The sequence below is a fragment of the Olea europaea genome, chromosome 14, assembly GCF_002742605.1.
Source record: "Olea europaea var. sylvestris chromosome 14, O_europaea_v1, whole genome shotgun sequence".
Taxonomy (NCBI): domain Eukaryota; kingdom Viridiplantae; phylum Streptophyta; class Magnoliopsida; order Lamiales; family Oleaceae; genus Olea; species Olea europaea.
Genome location: NC_036250.1, coordinates 3,968,806 through 3,987,006, shown reverse-complemented (window position 1 = coordinate 3,987,006; position 18,201 = coordinate 3,968,806).

The following is an 18,201-nucleotide window of genomic DNA, read 5'->3' as shown; positions in this document are numbered from 1 at the left end:
TGTAAGGGTATAAAAGTCATTCATATATATTATTATATTTACAACACTCCATTTGAATAACTATTCACACAATAATTATTTCATTGAAATATTATTTGACAAAAATTCAACATGACAAATATGTCAACAAATGAAAAAAATGAAAATGGTTTGGAATAATACAGTGTTGTCTCGTTAAAACTTTGTTAAGAAAACTTAATGAGACAAAACTTGATCGAAGGAAAAAGAGTAAAGCTATTCTACTTAATTTCAATTATTGTATCAAGCGATCCATATCTTATATGTTAATATTTTTAATATTCATATCTTGTACGTCGATGTTTTCAAAAATTTAGTGGGACAAAACTTGATGACTGTTGTAACATAATGACTTGAAAAATAGCCCAAATATCTCTTCAAGAGTTTCGTACATATAAGACTTATTATGAGAGTATATGTCTTCTATCTTATGGACATTTATTGCCCAAAGAATATGCAACTTCAAAACCTTCTTAGGAAAAACTCAATCGGGAAAATCCTAATAAAGGAAAATGAGTATATTATTTTTTTGAATACACTACAAATTTTGTCTCATTAAAAACCTTATCAGAAAAATTCAAATGGGACAAAACATCTGTCAAGAGAAAAAGAGTACAACATGTATTAACTCACTTTCATGATAATATAATTTGAATTATGCTTCGAGCGTATTAAATTCTTTCAAGATAATATCAAAACTATTCAACATAAATTGTATATAATCACATTGTTATATGGATATCAAATTTCATGTATTGTCACGCTAATGAAATAGAGATTTGTAATTACATCCACCATATCATAATTTATCTATTTTTACAAATTTTCGTGAAATTCATTATGTAAGTCGTACATTTCATATTACGACTTTACTTTTTCTGTTTTCATTTCGCATAAGCATATCCTTTTTGGTGTTCGGAAATCCAAAACTTTAGTTTAGGATTCTCTAATAAATTCAATTTGGATTGCTTAGCTTTTATTTGGCCAATCAATATTTCGATCAATATATTTCGACCCATCTATTTTGATTACTCGCTCTATGATGCAGTACATTAAGTGTAGAAGTGTGGTCAACAACTTTTTATTTTCAATTTTATTTATTTCTCCATAAGGACATAACTTATTGAAATGTCTTAATTTTCAACATATCAAATACCTGATCTCCTCTGAGGTTTCATAATTTGTTATGTTTAAATACCAATCAAGAGTATATGTCTCCTTAATGAGACAATCTTTGTTAATTGCTCTATATTCATTTGGAGATTATTATATTCGAATTGAGTATCATTATGCTTCAGGCGTGCCCTAGATATCAAATATAGGCCCTGTTTGAGCTCCATTATTTTCTCATTAAAATGAAAAATATGACCGTTATACATAATAACAAGCTACCATATTTGACTTTTTATCTCTTGTGTGGAGCACATAACAACTATATTTCTCATTCTCATTCTTACAATAATATGGCTCAAACGGGAGCATAAGGTTAATAAATTGTCCTCATAGGACATCAATTCGTGTGAGGGAATTTAAAGTTAGTGTATGAGATATTATTGATATTTTTGATTAATAAATGCATCTAAATATTTTATCTTTCGAACTTCTGGTTCGAATTATCTTTTTGCTAGGATTTAGACAAGGATACATTTGTACGTCATTTCCAGCTTCTTAATTCCTTTTCCTAATGCTGTGAAAATTGTTCAATCAAATTGTCAATTAACAAATTACTTTATGAAATATCACCCATTAAGGCTTGAGATATTATGCCTTTATTTGAGCTCCATTTTAGGGAAAATAATGCATTTTAAATATTAGATTGATGGAGAATGTGTGTTTAAAAATAAGAAAAAATTTTGAATTTGCATGTAATATTATTTTATTAAAGAATATGTGATTGAAAATGAATTTTGAAAAAAATAAATTTTTAGAAGAACAGAGCTCAAACACAGGCTATATAAGTATTTAAACTACTCATTTATTATGAATATTCTTTACTTTCAGTCTCAGTGCATTGTGGTGGATTGATTTTACATATATTGTACTATCAATATAAGTAGATGAAAAATTAGGTTCTAACTATAAGACAATTATAATAGGATGAACTATTGATCGATTGATTACCCGCAAGTGAACGGGATCGTGAACAAATAATAAAGTGGTGTGTAGAGTGTCGAACCTACGAGAACTATGTGTTTGATCCCTTTAAAATTAACACTACCCATAATCGAATAAAAATGTCGAGTTGTAACTAACACTATTAAATCTATCAACTAAATAGAAAGCAAGTAAAAGTTTATCAAATTTGCGAGAAGTATTACTAAGACGTGGAATCCTCTTTGCTACTCCATTTTTAGTTCGACAATTTAAATTAATAATTTGAAATCATGCTTGTTTGTCAATGTTCCTATTTTAATTGAAAACCTCTCTTGATAGTGATCAAATTTATTCCCTTCATGCGACATTCCTATCCCTCGATGAAAAATGCGAATATGATAAATGGATTAAACGAGCTAGAATATCTTATAAAAATCATATATCGAACCTCACAATAATTATTATTTTGCGTTAATGATTCTATTGTCTCTCTCGATAACAACAAAATCTACAAACAATTCAACTAGTGGCCAATTAATTGAAAAACATGAAAACGATAATAAACATCCAAACAATTAAACAAATTGACGTCAATTAAATTATTTAAAATAAAAATTTATAACAAGGGTTCATCACATCCTAGCAAATATGAAAAATTAGCCTAAGATATTTAAATTACAAGAAATCATATATAAGTGGAAAGACATAACCCGAATTTTTGATAAATCGAGAAGATGAAGACAAATCTTGAAATCTTGAAATTCTTCAATGGTTTCTTAATAAATCTTCACTTGTGCTCTCTCTTCTTTGTCGAATACCAAGTTTGAATTTTCACTTGATTGAATTCTTGCAAGTCCCCTTCAATTTTCTTACAAAAATAATGAATTATCCTCTTTTGATGATGAGAATTGATGAATATTGGAGTATATTATGTATAAGAGAAAAGTATGAGAGCTCCCTTTGTATATTCTCCTGTTGGGTATCTGTAGTGGTCAAAAATTGGTGAAAAATCACGTCCAAATTGGTTTCCAAAAGAGTTCCAATCGAATAAGAAAAGTTACACTCGCGCACGGATTTTTTGTCTTTGCATAACAGTCAGTATTTTGATTATAATTTTGTCTTCCAATATCCGATTGAGTTGATTCAAAATGCGTTAGAAAGATAACTAAAAGGGATACAATTTTCCTAGAAATAGATATTTTCCAATTCGGATGTTTACTATGCCAAAAATTGGTTGCAATCCTTGACTAAAAATCTGAAAAATATATCATGTAATTGGAAGTCGATTTATGGTAATATTCTAATGATATTCCATTCCTTTTTGACATCTAATTACATCCAATTGACTCCCATCAATCTTTAAAATATCTCTTATGGTCCAATTCAACCATTGGATATTTATAAATTTGGTCCTCGACTTTGTACTTCGCCATTTTTCGCCTTTTTCACTTCTTTCTTCTGGTTTAACTTCCAACCATCGAGTTTTACATAATAAATGAAATATACAACAAATTAGGCTATAATTGAATTAAAAAACTATTAAATGTCTATATTTTTTGGTCTACGTAAGTGTATAAAATATACTTATCAAACACTCCAAAGTTAAACATTTGTTTGTCCTCAAACAAAATCGTAACTTAACTTAACAAACACACAAACATGTAAAATATTTTGTTTGGATAATCTAGCTTTTTACATCTGGAATGGAGATCACCATATTAAATTTACAAACTACTTCAAAGTCACAACACCAAACTGATATCTTTTTTTTTAACGCAAAATCGACGTGTGTGTGTGTGTGAAGAACTAGGTAGATATTAATGACTTCACAAGTTGTTCCAATTTTCGACCCTCTATGGTCAAATTTATCCTTTCATCTCTCGTAAGATTCACATACCCCAAACTTATTTTTTTCACTCTTTCCCAGCATGTGATCTAAAATTGAGTTTTTCATTACTATCCTCACCCTCTTCAATTTGGGTGGATGTCACTAGTTGCAAGTCAACACATCAATGAATAAGGATTCTCCAATTATTTGATTACTTCGACTACAAGACTCAACTAGGTTAATCATCCTTCATCGAAAGTCAAATTTCCTTGAACAAGTATTTAGACTTAACAAGGCATTTAATGCAATTTATGATTATTAATATTTTTTTTATTTTTTGTTTTTTTTTGTTTTTTGTTTGCACTCTCCCTCAAGCTTTCTAGATGACCCGTGTAGCAGGCTTTAGATCGATGACTCCCAAGTTAAACGACTTTAGGGCACCAGGTTTTTAAACACCCTTACAGGCTTAATAACCCGAGTCATAAAGGTTTCGAAGAAAACAATTATTATTATTTTTTCAATGGCAACTCATCTCTGATTGCTTTCTAAATATCCCTGTAGTGAGCTTTAGGCCGATGACTCTCAAATCAGATGATTTTAGGGCATCAGGTTTTAAGATACCCTTGCAGGTTTAATTGCTCGAGTCATTAAGGCTTCAAAAGGAAGTTTTAAATTCTAAAATATATGTCTTGATTAGTGCAATGCCCCTTATCATACACATATTCCAGAAAACTAACCTCCAACTTAAGACTTTCACCTAATTTTATCTTGTTCATATCAGACAATCCACACAATTTTTTTTTCATACAAAAAATCCCTGGCCATATCCGTATTTTCTTACAATAGTAAAATCACCCCAAACTGTTCTAAATTTGGTCTAATGATAATTAGTTTAGTATAGTTTGGGTAAAGTATCTATGTCCAACTAAATCCACCTATCAAGAGCATGAAACCACTCATTTCATCATAATGTCAAACTCAATTCTAGTGCGCGTATAATATCAAGTTTTGCAAAATTAAACTTCAATCACTCTAACATGCAACATAACCACAGTTTATAAATTAACACTAAATCTCAATTTAGATTATCATTGCCGGCCAGGCTATCCAACCCACACAAGTACGCAACCTAATAAAAAAAAGTTGATGTTGTTTTTGTTTTTGTTTTTTTTTTAGTAGTACTAAACAAACGCACCAAAACACACAAGCATACGAAAACCAAAACTCAATGTTTTTTTTCACCCCCAAACTTGAACCCGATATTTTTCTCAATGTCATAAAGCAAAAGTAAGAGTATAAGGGAATGGGGAAGAAAAGGAAGAAAATACTCCCTGAAGTTTTCTGTTGAATATGTGAGGTACTATGGATGACGGCTTGACAATCTCTGTCATCATATTTCTCCGTTGGCCTATGTTGGTTTGAGTGTTCTATGACGTCATATTCCTGACATAGTAGTTCAAATCAAACATTAAAGTTCAAATAACCTGAAACATGTGTTACTTAGCCCCAACAATCAAAATAGCAACAATAAATTAAATGGCTTAAGGGGAGTATTCTTTGTCTCCTTCGAGCCTTGTTGTACCTTTGCAATAATATAATTGCACTCATCCTTAGTTTTTTTTATTGATCTCTCTATGTACTGGATTCTCAGTAGTGTTGTAGATCTTAAATTTCGGGGAGTATTAAGGATGGCGATACCCTACAAATTAAACCGTGCCTAAATCTAATGCAACCTAGTAATCAAAACAAATCTATATGCTATGCGATGTAGAAAGCAAAATAAATAAAAGAGTTAGAAGTTGGGTTGCCTCTCAATCAGTGCTTAATTTATAGTCTTTAGCTAGACTGGATGAATTGATTACGATGGCTTAAATATGTGTTTTGAGCTTTTACACTCCTTACAAATTTTGGCCTTGCATCCTCGTTTTGCCTCCCAAACGTTGAACCCTTCGTTCCCCTCTCATCCAAGGCTTCCTAAATTTTTAGGCTTTGTCTCCTTCGAGCCTTGTTGTACCTTTGCAATAATATAATTGCACTCATCCTTAGTTTTTTTTATTGATCTCTCTATGTACTGGATTCTCAGTAGTGTTGTAGATCTTAAATTTCTCTTGTTTATCTTCCACTCTCAATGTTAGTTCGCCACTTTCAAAGTCCATGACAAGACGACCTATTGATAATGGGCAATAGTCACTAAACGATGCTAAACACTATGAAAATGCGGACGAAGCATTTTGATAAGAAAGCCTTGGTGTGGTTGATGTGATAACAGGGAATAAGATCTCTAAAACCTCGAAGAAAAATATAATTTCCCAATCTCACTAATTGAGAATATACTTAAATGGTATAACGTGTTTGAGGAAAGCTTGCAAAAACCCCTATTGACATAAGTTTACACTTAGTAAAAAATACGGGATAATGTGTGTCACAACTAAAATATTCACAAGTGAGAAGCTGTTTGATGTATATTACAAACTGCACTCGATCGGACATAGAAGCAGTTTGATGTATATTACGAACTGCACTTGATTGGACATAGCTTTCGCTGTGAATAAACTTAGTAGATTCACAAGTAATTCAAGCCATGATCATTAGAAGGCTTTAAGAAGGGTTTTTAGGTATTTGAAGCATACCTTAACCTATGGATTACATTTATCAAAATATTAAGCTATATTGGAAGGATATTGCGATGCGACATGGATGTCCGACATGGAGGATTCTAAATCTACTAGTGGTTATGTATTTATCATTGGTAGAGCTGCTATATTATAAAAATTGACAAAGCAAACGTGTACATCTCGATCAACCATGAAATCTAAGTTCATTGCTTTGGACAAAGTTGTAGAAAAAATAGAATGGCTTCGTAACTTCTTGGAAGATATTCCATGTTGGCCCAAGTCAATATCTGTAACAAGTATACTTTGTGTTAGTTAATCAGCTATTGAAAGTGTTCAAAGCAGCATGTATAATGGTAAGTCTAGATATATATGCCACAGACACAATATTATTAAGAAATTGATCTCTAATGGCATAATCTTAGATTATGTAAAAATAAAAGGAGAATATCGCGGATCCACTTAAAAAAAGTTTGCTTAGAGATCAAATACGTTGTATATCGAGAGGAATGGGATTAAAGACTGCTAAGTAAGAGTTTTTATAATGGTAACCCAACCTTGTGAACTGGAGATCCCATGATCTTAGTTCAAAGAGACAACTAAGTTATAAGGATTCAATGAAGCACTCAAGAAATTATTTCTAACTTATTTCTATGATATTAAAGTGCTTTCTTGAGAGTGATTAAAGGTTAAGGTACTATTTCAAAGATTCCTATATCTTGATTAAGTTAAGAGGAATAGGAAAGAATACTCTTAATAGGAGGTTACATATTAAGTATAAAGTAGGGCGCTTCAATGAGAATTGTTCGTGGCTAAAATTCTCTTAACACTTATGAAACCAAATAGCAGTTCAGGGCCAAAATAAACCAAGTCGTGAGAACCATGAATTGATTAGAGAAGACATCCATGTGAGTATTGTTGTCTTGGCTTACAATATGGCTGATTGTTGGAAATTGGTTTAAAATTGAAGGAAAATTGGTAAAGTGTTAAAACCAAAAAAGTGGAAAAGTAACTTTCGTATCAACTTCGGTCAAATATTCGGACTTGATCCCAATGATTAAACTACAAATATAAATAGATCAACTTGTTCTACTTATCAAGTAGATCGTTGTTGTACATTTGGAATCTCAAAATCAATTCCAGATAAATGAGAAATTGTGATCCAAATTTGAAAGAAAAATACAGAAAAATTGGCCTAGATTTCTACCTAACTCTGTCGCTTGCCTATCGCTTGGGCGACGGGCTAGCAATAGGCGGGTGAAAAAGATTATGTTAAAATTTTCACATTGGTGCTCGAGTGAGATGCCAACGACAGGCTAGCGATAGTAAGTAATGCTTTTGTTCATAAAGTTGCGAATTTGGTACACAACACTTCACCCAAAATCCTTCATCCTCTATAAATAAGACCCTTTGGACATCCATAATGTATCCCATATCATTGTTGCTTTGAGCATTGCATAAAATCTCTTGCAAAAACTATCCAAAAATCATTTCGTAATTTTTTCCTTGTGGAGAGGATAAATTCTGTTCGAGTTCCTAGTTGCTTTTGGTTTGAAGTGCTTCTCTCACAAGTTGAATTCGTTATATCTTGGAAGACAAGTGCCATTATCCGTTAGCACCGTTGCGACACAATTATGTCTTATGAAAAGAGTGATTTTTCACTTGCCTCAAATTTTTTCTCTTCTTTACTGCTGATTTCTTTTACAGAAGATAAGTGCAATTTGTGCACTAATTTAGGCTATATTACTAAATTTTTATGTTCAAATTATTAATTTCTACTTAATTTGTGTTAATTTTATTTTATTTTTAGTGATGGACTCTTTTGAAACAATTGGAAAATAAAGAATGACCAATTAAACATTGGATGGAAAGTTTGGGGATAAATTCTACCTTTGTAAATTGAAGGACTTGAATTGAACTAAAGAAAGATGCTGGTTGCACAATTAATTTGATTTGAGGGCTAGAATGCACATTCTAAAATATTGTTGGACATTTGTGCAAATTACAATTCAATATGACAGGAAAGATGTGGAATTTGTTATCAAAATGGGCTTTGACACTTGGACTTTATTTGGGACTCAAATTTAATTGGGTCTGGACTTCATTATATTCGTAAGATTTAAATTCCAATTGGACTACAATCAATGGATGGCTGAATTGATATATATTCATGAGCGGAAAATGGAGGCAGAAAAGGAGCGTGACCTGCTGATATATACACGCAAGAACAGACAAAAGGGGGATTTGGCGGCTGAAAGGAATTATAATTGGACAAAAGTCGGCTGGGCTGGATATATATACACACACAGAAAAAACGGAGAAAAGGGAGAAATGGCACAAATATATACTCACAGACGGCGGAGAAGGGATATATACGCACACATGCAGAGAGAGAGAGATAGAGGCGGCGGCAGCTTTGGAAATTTGACATAGACGGAATTAATTCTAAATTTGCGTACGATAATTCGTCAACAATTGTATGGGAATTAATCACATTCTTTCGATTTTTGGTGATGTCTGTTATCATTTCTTTGTTTAATTTCAACATTATGCTTGACTAAATTATTTTGTGTTAGAATTTTCGATGAACCTTGTATTATGAACTTTTAAGTCTTAATTTTATTTATTTTTGTTGAAAGTGCTAGCTGTTAGAGTNGATGTGTTTCAAGCTGTTGTCATCTTAAAAAATTGAATGTTTGTTCGATTTCTGGGTCAAATTGGGCAAGATCACCAGTTCTCAAACTTTGTATACAAAGTCTTGAAAAAGAAAGCAAGAAACACTGTAAAAATTTTCTAAATTAATTAACTAAACTAAAAATAAGAAAAATTTAGATTAAAGTTAAAATTAACTAAAACTAGTAAAAAACAGTAGTCCCCGACAACGGCGCCAAAAACTTGATCGATTGATTACCCTCAAGTGAACTAAATCGTGAACAAATAATAAAGTGGTGTGTAGAGTGTCGAATCCACGAGAACTATGTGTTTGATCAAGTTAAAGCTAATAATTCCCTTAATCGAATAGCAAGGTCGAGTTGTAACCAACACTATTAAATCTATCAACTAAATAGAAATCAAGTAAAAGTTTATCAAATTTGCGAGAAGTATTGCTAAGATATGGAATCCCTCTTACTACTCCATTTTTAGTTCGATAATTTAAATTGACAATTTGAAATAATGCTTATTGGTCAATGTTCCTATTTTAATTGAAAATCTCTCTCGATAATTATCAAATCCATTCCCCTCATGAGACCTTCCTATCTCTCGATGAAAGATGCGAACATGATAAATGCATTAAACGAGCTAGAACATGTTATAAAAACCATATGAAGCATAGATGTATATCTTTATCCTCTATCGAACCTCACAATATTTATTATTTTGTGTTAATGAACATATTTTTCTCTCGATAACAACAAAATTCACAAACAATTCAACTAGTGGCAAATTAATTAAAAAGCATGAAAATGATAATAAATATCCAAACAATTAAACAAATTAACATCCATTAAATTATTCAAATTAAAAATTCATAATAAGGGTTCATCACATCCTAATAAATATGAAAAATTAGCCTAAAATATTTAAATTACAAGAAATCATATATAAGTGGAAAGACATAACCTGTATTTTTGATAAATTGAGAAGATGAAGACAAAACTTGAATCTCTTCAATGGTTTCTTAATAAATCTCGACTTGTGCTCTCCCTTCTTTGCCCAATACCAAGTTTGAATCTTCACTTGATTGAATTCTTGCAAGTCTGCTTCAATTCTCCCACAAAAATAATAAATTCTCCACTTTTGATGATGATAATTAATGGATATTGGAGTATATTATGTATAAGAGAAAAGTATGAGAGCTCTCTTTGTATATTCTCCTGTTAGGTATCTATAGTGGTCGAAAATTGGTGAAAAATCACGTCCAAATTAGTTTCCAAAAGAGTTCCAATCGAATAAGGAAAGCTACACTCGCGCGCGGATTTTTTGTCTTTGCAAAGTAGTCAGTATTTTGATTATGACTTTGTTTTCCGATATCCGATTGAGTTGATTCAAAATGTGTTGGAAACCTAACTAAAAGGGCTACAATTTTTTTAGATGTAGATATTTTCCAATTCGAACGTTTACTATGCCAAAAATTGGTCGCAATCATTGACTAAAAATCTAAAAAATATATCTTGTAATTAGAAGTCAATTTATGGTAATATTTTGATGATATTCCATTCCTTTTTGACTTCTAATTGTATCCAATTGACTCCCATCAATCTTTAAAATATCTCTTATGGTTCAATTCAACCATTGGATATTTGCAATTTGGTCCTCAACTTTGTACTTCGCCATCTTTCGCCGTTTTCACTTCTATCTTTCGGTTTAACTTCCAACCATTAAGTTTTACCTAATAAATGAAATATACAATAAATTAGGCTATAATTGCTTTAAAGAACTATTAAATGTCTATATTTTTAAGTCTACATAAGTGTATAAAATACACTTATCAACTATGATATTGATATGATGTAAAATAATATTCTCTGAATAGAAATGTGAAGTATTTTGTTCTCAATTAAATTAATTAGAAATATTTAACAAGTAATAGTATTAAACTATTTATCTTCCTCTCAACTAACACTTTTAAAAGTTTGAAATTTAGTATTACTAGGATTAACGAAACATTGTCTTTATTGTATAATCTGAAAATTATGCTCAATTTAAATTTTGAGCACTAATTTTACAAACTTTAGGTTTCGAACACTAAGCAATCATCTAGTATATGTATCAAATATATTAGATACAAATAATATTTAGATGACCAACGTGGAAGTTGATGGAGCCTCATTTATCATTTTGATTAATTTTATAAAAATGCAAAGAATTCAATTTCATCGAATGTTTATTTGAATTTTTATTTTACATCATTATTGATCCAGTGAAAGTCCATTTTTTTAAAATAAATAATAATTTATTAAAAATCCCTCACTTGTGTTGAAGGAATACTGTGATAACAGACTCAAACAACGTCGCTATACCAAAATAGTTATCAAAACATGTGAACTAAACCACCTTCAATCACAAAAGACACCACTATCCTAACATGTTCTACATCTCTCTTTCTTCAATACGCCACCCCCATCATATCTAAAAGAAGTAACCCTCAAACAATCCTTGGCAGATCAGTCTAGGTATTAAAATGTCTCGATAGGCCTCCAGCTAAGTAATTTGCCACTTGGTTCCCCTCTTTCCAATTGATGTGCCACCTGATATTCAAATTACTGTAATAAATTCAAAAGATTATCCCAGAAGCCGAACACTTCAAAGATGAAGTCCGTGAAACCACCAACAATGGATCACACTTGATCCAGTAATGGTCTAATTGGACATACCAAACATTAAAATATAAGAGTTATTGAACTTCCGGTTCAATACAATATTTATCAAAATGGTCACTCGAGTTTAGTTTAGTGTACCAATTAAGAAACACTATTACAAACTTTGTAGGTTTCTCTTTTATTTAGTGAAGGACAAATTAAAAGCAATAGTAATTTTATTTCTTTATATCACAAAATATCGACTCTTCTAGAGTCTCGTAACAATAATTTTCAGAAATGTTGATAAATAAACCATTACTTCTTTAGAAGCAATTTAATTAAAATTGTGATTTTTTAATAATAACTGCATAATATTCTTCAAGAATATTAATAAATATAAAACTCTTCTTCTTTTAGAGCAACACAATACTTTTCTAGAATATCGATTTGTATTAATTGATTTAAATGATTTTGTAATACTCTTCTAGAATATTTAAATGTTTGAATCATAATTCATTCCAGAATAACAATAATATTATGCTCTTCAGGAGTAATAACACAATTTTGTTTAGAGCGATAAATTATATAAGAATTTACTTTTCAGAAGTTTAAACATAATTTATGTTACACTTTATATTATTATGCTCTTCGAGAGCAATTAAAATTTAACTATAATATTAATGGGAATTATAATGTGCTACTTCGAGAGTACCTCATATTTTACTATTTCCTCTTCAATAGCAATATGTCAATATTTTTCTGAAATATTGAAAATTATAACACATGCTTTTCAGTTGCAAATACTTTTATTTCTGAAATATTAATTATAATATCATGCTACTTCAAGAGCAATAACATGATGGATTATAAATTTAACGTTTATAAATGAGCACCTAAAAATATTTAATCAGGTTAAAAATATTAATTATCATACAGATATGATGTGATAAAAATTAATTGCTAAACATATAGTATATGAATTTATATATAAAAATTAATTACCAAAAGATGAATTAGAAAAAAAGAATCTTCATATATAGAAGTTAAAAATTTTGATTATATATTTTATTTATTAAATCTTTTACAAACATGCGAAAGATACCAAATAGACACATGAATTCCTCGTATAAAAAAATTCAAGATAGAATTAAAGGCAAAACTAATATGTGGCAGAATCTAAAGGCAAAATTAATGTGACAGAATCAATTGTGTATGAATCATAAGGCATGAAATGGCAAAACATAAATTTACTTAATAAACCATAATCAATATATACAAATTGCATATACAAAAGTGAATTAGAATTAAGAATAAAGATATATGTACTAGATGGGTTACTGAACCGTGTCCACCCTCACAAACACGTGGGCCCCGCGTGTTATTAAAAAATTCGAACTGTGGTCCCCCACCCCATGTTGTTAATAGTACGTAAAAAACTATGTACATGTAGCATGGTACTTGGAATTAATATCCATACAAACAAAAAGTAGAGAAAAAGAAGCATCCTCATTATGATGAATATGTATATCGAAAGAATTAACATATTACCAAGTTAATATTATTAAAGACCGGTAATTATTCAAATTTGAAAGAGATATTTTTGGTAGTGTATTTTAGATGAAATTTGATTTCTATTTCTACATTGGACAAATTTGGCTACTCTTGTTCATTTGAAAATAATCGATGTAGACTTTTCCTTAATTCAAATATTATGGATATCAGTTCTTTATCTAGTTATGATAACACTTTTTTTTTAATACGGTTGCCTCTTATAAAGATACACTGCATGTGATTTCATGTGGTATTACATGTAAATTAATCAATGAAAAATCTGCTTCGTTATGGCACAAACATTTTAGCCATATTTCTCAAAAGAGAATGAAAAAGCTCATATCCAAAGGAATTGTCGATTTCCTTAATTTTTTAAACTTAAGTATTTATATTAATTACGTTAAGGGAAAACATACGAACACAAGGAGATTATGTGCTCATAAGACTTTGAACGTCTTAGAACTAATTCATATGGATATCTGTGAACCATTCCCTTCGGTTTCTTAGAATGGTTAACAATTATTAATTACGTTTGTAGACAATTTTCTTGTTATAGCTACCTATATCTTATCCATGAAAAAAGTTTTAATCACTGGTCATGTTTATGGCTTCCAAAGCTGAGGTTGAAAATCAACTTAGCAAACGAATGAAACAAATCAGATACGATTACAGTGGTTAAGTACTATAACAAATATGACGGATTAGTAGAACACCTTCAAGGACTTTTTGCTAAATTCCTAGAAGTATGTGGAATCATCCCATAGTACACCAGAATCTTTCTAGAAAGAAGCAGTAAAGATTGTAGCTTAAATTCTCAATAAAATTTTAAGTAAAGCAACTATCAAAATTCCTAATGATTTTTGGGATAGGCAAAAAGCCTAATTTAAAGTACTTGTATATTTGGGGTTGTCCAACTAAGGCAAGGTCTTATAGGCCATCAGAAAATAAACTAAAATTTAAAATTGTTAGTTACTAATTTATTTGATACTTTGAGAGGTCAAGGGGTTACAAATCTTTTTAGATCCCGCTATCAGGTTAATTTTTGGATAGGGAAATGTCCAATTCTTTGAGAATGTGGAGTTTTCTGGGAAGATAATGTTTTAATGTTAAGGATTTTATCTTGAAGGAAGAATATGTATATATTTCTTCTGTTACAATTGACAATGATCAGGTTCAAGGATAAATTTTTGTCCCAGCTCTTATTCAAGAAGCAATTTCGGATAAAGACAATATTACAAAATTCCCTATACACAATCAAGAAATTGTTTCAGACAAACTCAACAACCTCAATAATAAATGCTATTAAGGAAATCTAGTAGAGAAAGAAGAAATTTAATTTTGGATGATTTTATAGCCTTTCTCCAAAAACATGAGGATGTCATTAGATAGATGAAAGAAAATCTAATCAAGCAACTTTCATATGTAAAGGAACAATTTTCAAGAGTAGATTGATGCCATGAATAAAGAGATAAAGTCTATTAAAAGCCATGACGTTTGTGAACTCATTCCATGGCCTGAAGGTGCAAAGCTTCTTAGTTGTAAGTGGATATTTAAAATGAGGAAATTTCTGTCATGAAATTTTGAAGTGAAAGATTTTGGTGATATCTCTTTTGTTTTAAGGATATAGATACAATGGAATCGTTCTCGAGGCATTTTTGAACTATTACAAAAGAGCTATATCAATAAGGTTTTAAAAAAATTGGGATGCAAGGATGTAAACCAGGTGATATCCCTATTGTTAATAGAGATAAGTTTAGTCTCAATCAATGCCCCAAGGATAAACTTAAAGAAAAAGAAATACAAAAAACCCCCCATGTGCTTCAACAGTTTGGAGTTTAATGTATGCTTCGATTTGCACACATCCGGATATAGCATTTATCGTTGGAATGCTGGGCAGATACTTAAGTAACTCTGGGATGTATATTTGGAAAGCAGCCAAGTGATTTATTCGGTATCTGTAGAGAACTAAGGATTACATAATCAAATATAGTAAATCAGGCCAATTGGAGATCATTAGATATTCAAATTTTGATCATGAAATATAACTATGGACTTTTATCACTAGGCTGTATATTTTGTATGAAAATTGAAAGACTACTAAGTTATTTTGTAATGATAGCAGTCTTGTATTCCAACAGAAATTTGATAATGTCAAAGTTTATAGGTATTAAGTTCATAGTTGTTAAAGAAAAATTTAGAGGAGTCAAGTTTCTATAAAGCATACTGGGACAAACTTTGTGATTATGGATCTGTTACTAAAGAACTACCACCCAAGTTGTTCATGAGCATACTGCTCATATGGGTATTGCATCTTTTGATGATGTGATAGTTTAGTGGAATTTTGTATTTGTATGTTGTCAGCTATAGGTACATTTTTATCCATATATATTCAGGTTCAGTTTAGTTTCACTTTGGTTAAAGTTTTTAGTTTGATCTTATTAATATATAAGGTAGGACCAGTTGTAAATATGCATGCTTAGATCACATTACGTGTAATTTTCATGTTACACATCCATACTTGATTATATCATTTGATTGAGTTGATATATGTGACCATTAATGGGTTTAGTTATAAAACTTGCAACAAAGACCGATTTGATCCTATATTGATATAATCAATGGATGATAATGTTCGGAGATGCTTTTGGTTATGATAGCAAAAGTTTTTGATGTCATAAAGTTATAATGTAACATATATGGCCCAAGTGGAAGATTGTTGTGTTTTAATTTGTCATGTAGGTCAATATATATAATTAATTGTGTATAAATGTTATCTTAAGATTAAATCCAATTAAAGTGATTTAATAAAAAAATAAAGTTATCAGCTTTGGACATCTAAATAAAGTATAGGCTTAAATATATGTAGATATCAGATTCCTTTATATTCATATTTCACGATGAGTAAAATATATATGAAAACTATATATAGGGTCATGGTCCCCAATTCATTTGTGATTCTCATTCTTTGTATTATTTCATCAACACATGAATACAAGAGAAAATATATTGAAGAGGAAGATCCAAAACTCATAATTAAGATTAATAATCAAGAAGAAGATATTGAAGCAATCAAGATTATAAAACAAGAGGTCAAATTCAAAAACAAAAATTCAAGAATCAATAGGGGCAATATTCAATATTAATGATTAAAAAGCCAAATATGAAAGAGATTGCAATTAATCGTCAAAATTTAAGATCAGGAATCAAGATCTACTAATGAAGAATCATTCTAATAAATTAACGTATGTTTCGCATCTAATAATTTTCTTATTGATTTGACTGGAGGATTTTGACAATAAAAGAATTTAGATTTTCCAGTTTTAAAGTTTCATAAAAATTCTCACAATATTTACTTGTAATTCCTTGGGCCCAGAAACTGCTAGACCAACCTGGTGGGCCGGTGAGTTCGATGGTTACTCTAGGGGCTAATGGGAAGCCACCGTTGACAAGGATGGCGGCGCCATTGCCGGAGAGTGTCCCCAGGCATATTGTGTGATTGCAACTGTTTTAAAGCATAACCAATGTGGCTGAAACAATTGTGGTTCTTGCGAATATGATATCAAATTCAATTTTTTTGAACAATAAATCTTCATTTTCTTACAGAAATTTACAAAGTTTGAGGGGAAAAAAAAAAGATTAATTTTCTAAAAAAAAAAAGGGAAAAAAAAAACTGAAGAATTGACTAACACAAGAAGAGTTCTTCATTAGATTTACCTATAAAGAACAGGGAAAGAGTTTTTTCTAGTCGCAATTAGCACTTTGGGAGAGAAAACACACAAATTTGTGTTGAGGTGGGAGTGGTTTATGGGGATTCATGGAAGTTAAAATAGAAAGTTGCCTATTTATAAGATGACAAAGGTCCTCAATCTTTAATATTGTAGCAAATAAGTGTATTTTTTATACTTATATGGGCTTTAATTTATTGACATTTCATCATTTTTCTGATAAATAAATGCCTAATCTTGCGTATATTTCGTTTATTAGGAGGAATTCAATGATCGGACGTGAAATTAAAAGAAATGAGTGAAAAACGATGAAAGGGCAAAGTTCAAAGTTCGAGAACCAAATTACAAATATCTAATAATTGATTCGAACCACAAAATCATAATTGGAGATTGCTAGGATCAATTGGATACAATTAGAAGAAAAGAAAAATGAAATATGATCAAAGTATCACAAATCAATTTTCAATCTCGTAAGTTATTTTCCAAAATTTTAGCTGAAAATTGAGACCCATTTTTGGTATAATAAACGTTCGAATTAGAGTAATTCTATTCTAGCAAAGTTATATTCCTTTGAGTTAATTCTCAACGCATTTTGAATCACATCAATTGGATATCAGAAGAGAAAGTTAAGATAAAATACTAAAGATTGTACAGAGACAAAAATATGCACGTGCGAATGCAACTTTCCTTATTTGATTGGAGCTCTTTTCAACTAATTTTTGACTCACATAAATACATAATAGCATAATACAGTAGGGGGTCCTTTCATACATCTTTCATACACCTAGATTCATAATTTATTACATCAAAGAAAGATCAAAATCAACACTTCTGAGCAAATCAAGAGGTAATTGCAAGATATTCATAAATTGGAGATCAATGCTTGGTTTTGGGTAACGAAGGAAAGGCACAACTACAATTCATCAAGAGACCATTGAAAAGATTTAAAATTTCAAAAATTCATCATATTCTTCTTCAGTTAATCAAAATTCAGGTGATGTTTAGAAATTAAGTATGTTTTCTTGTAATTTTTTATGGTAGGCTAATTTTCTAATTACTAAAACATTGATCAA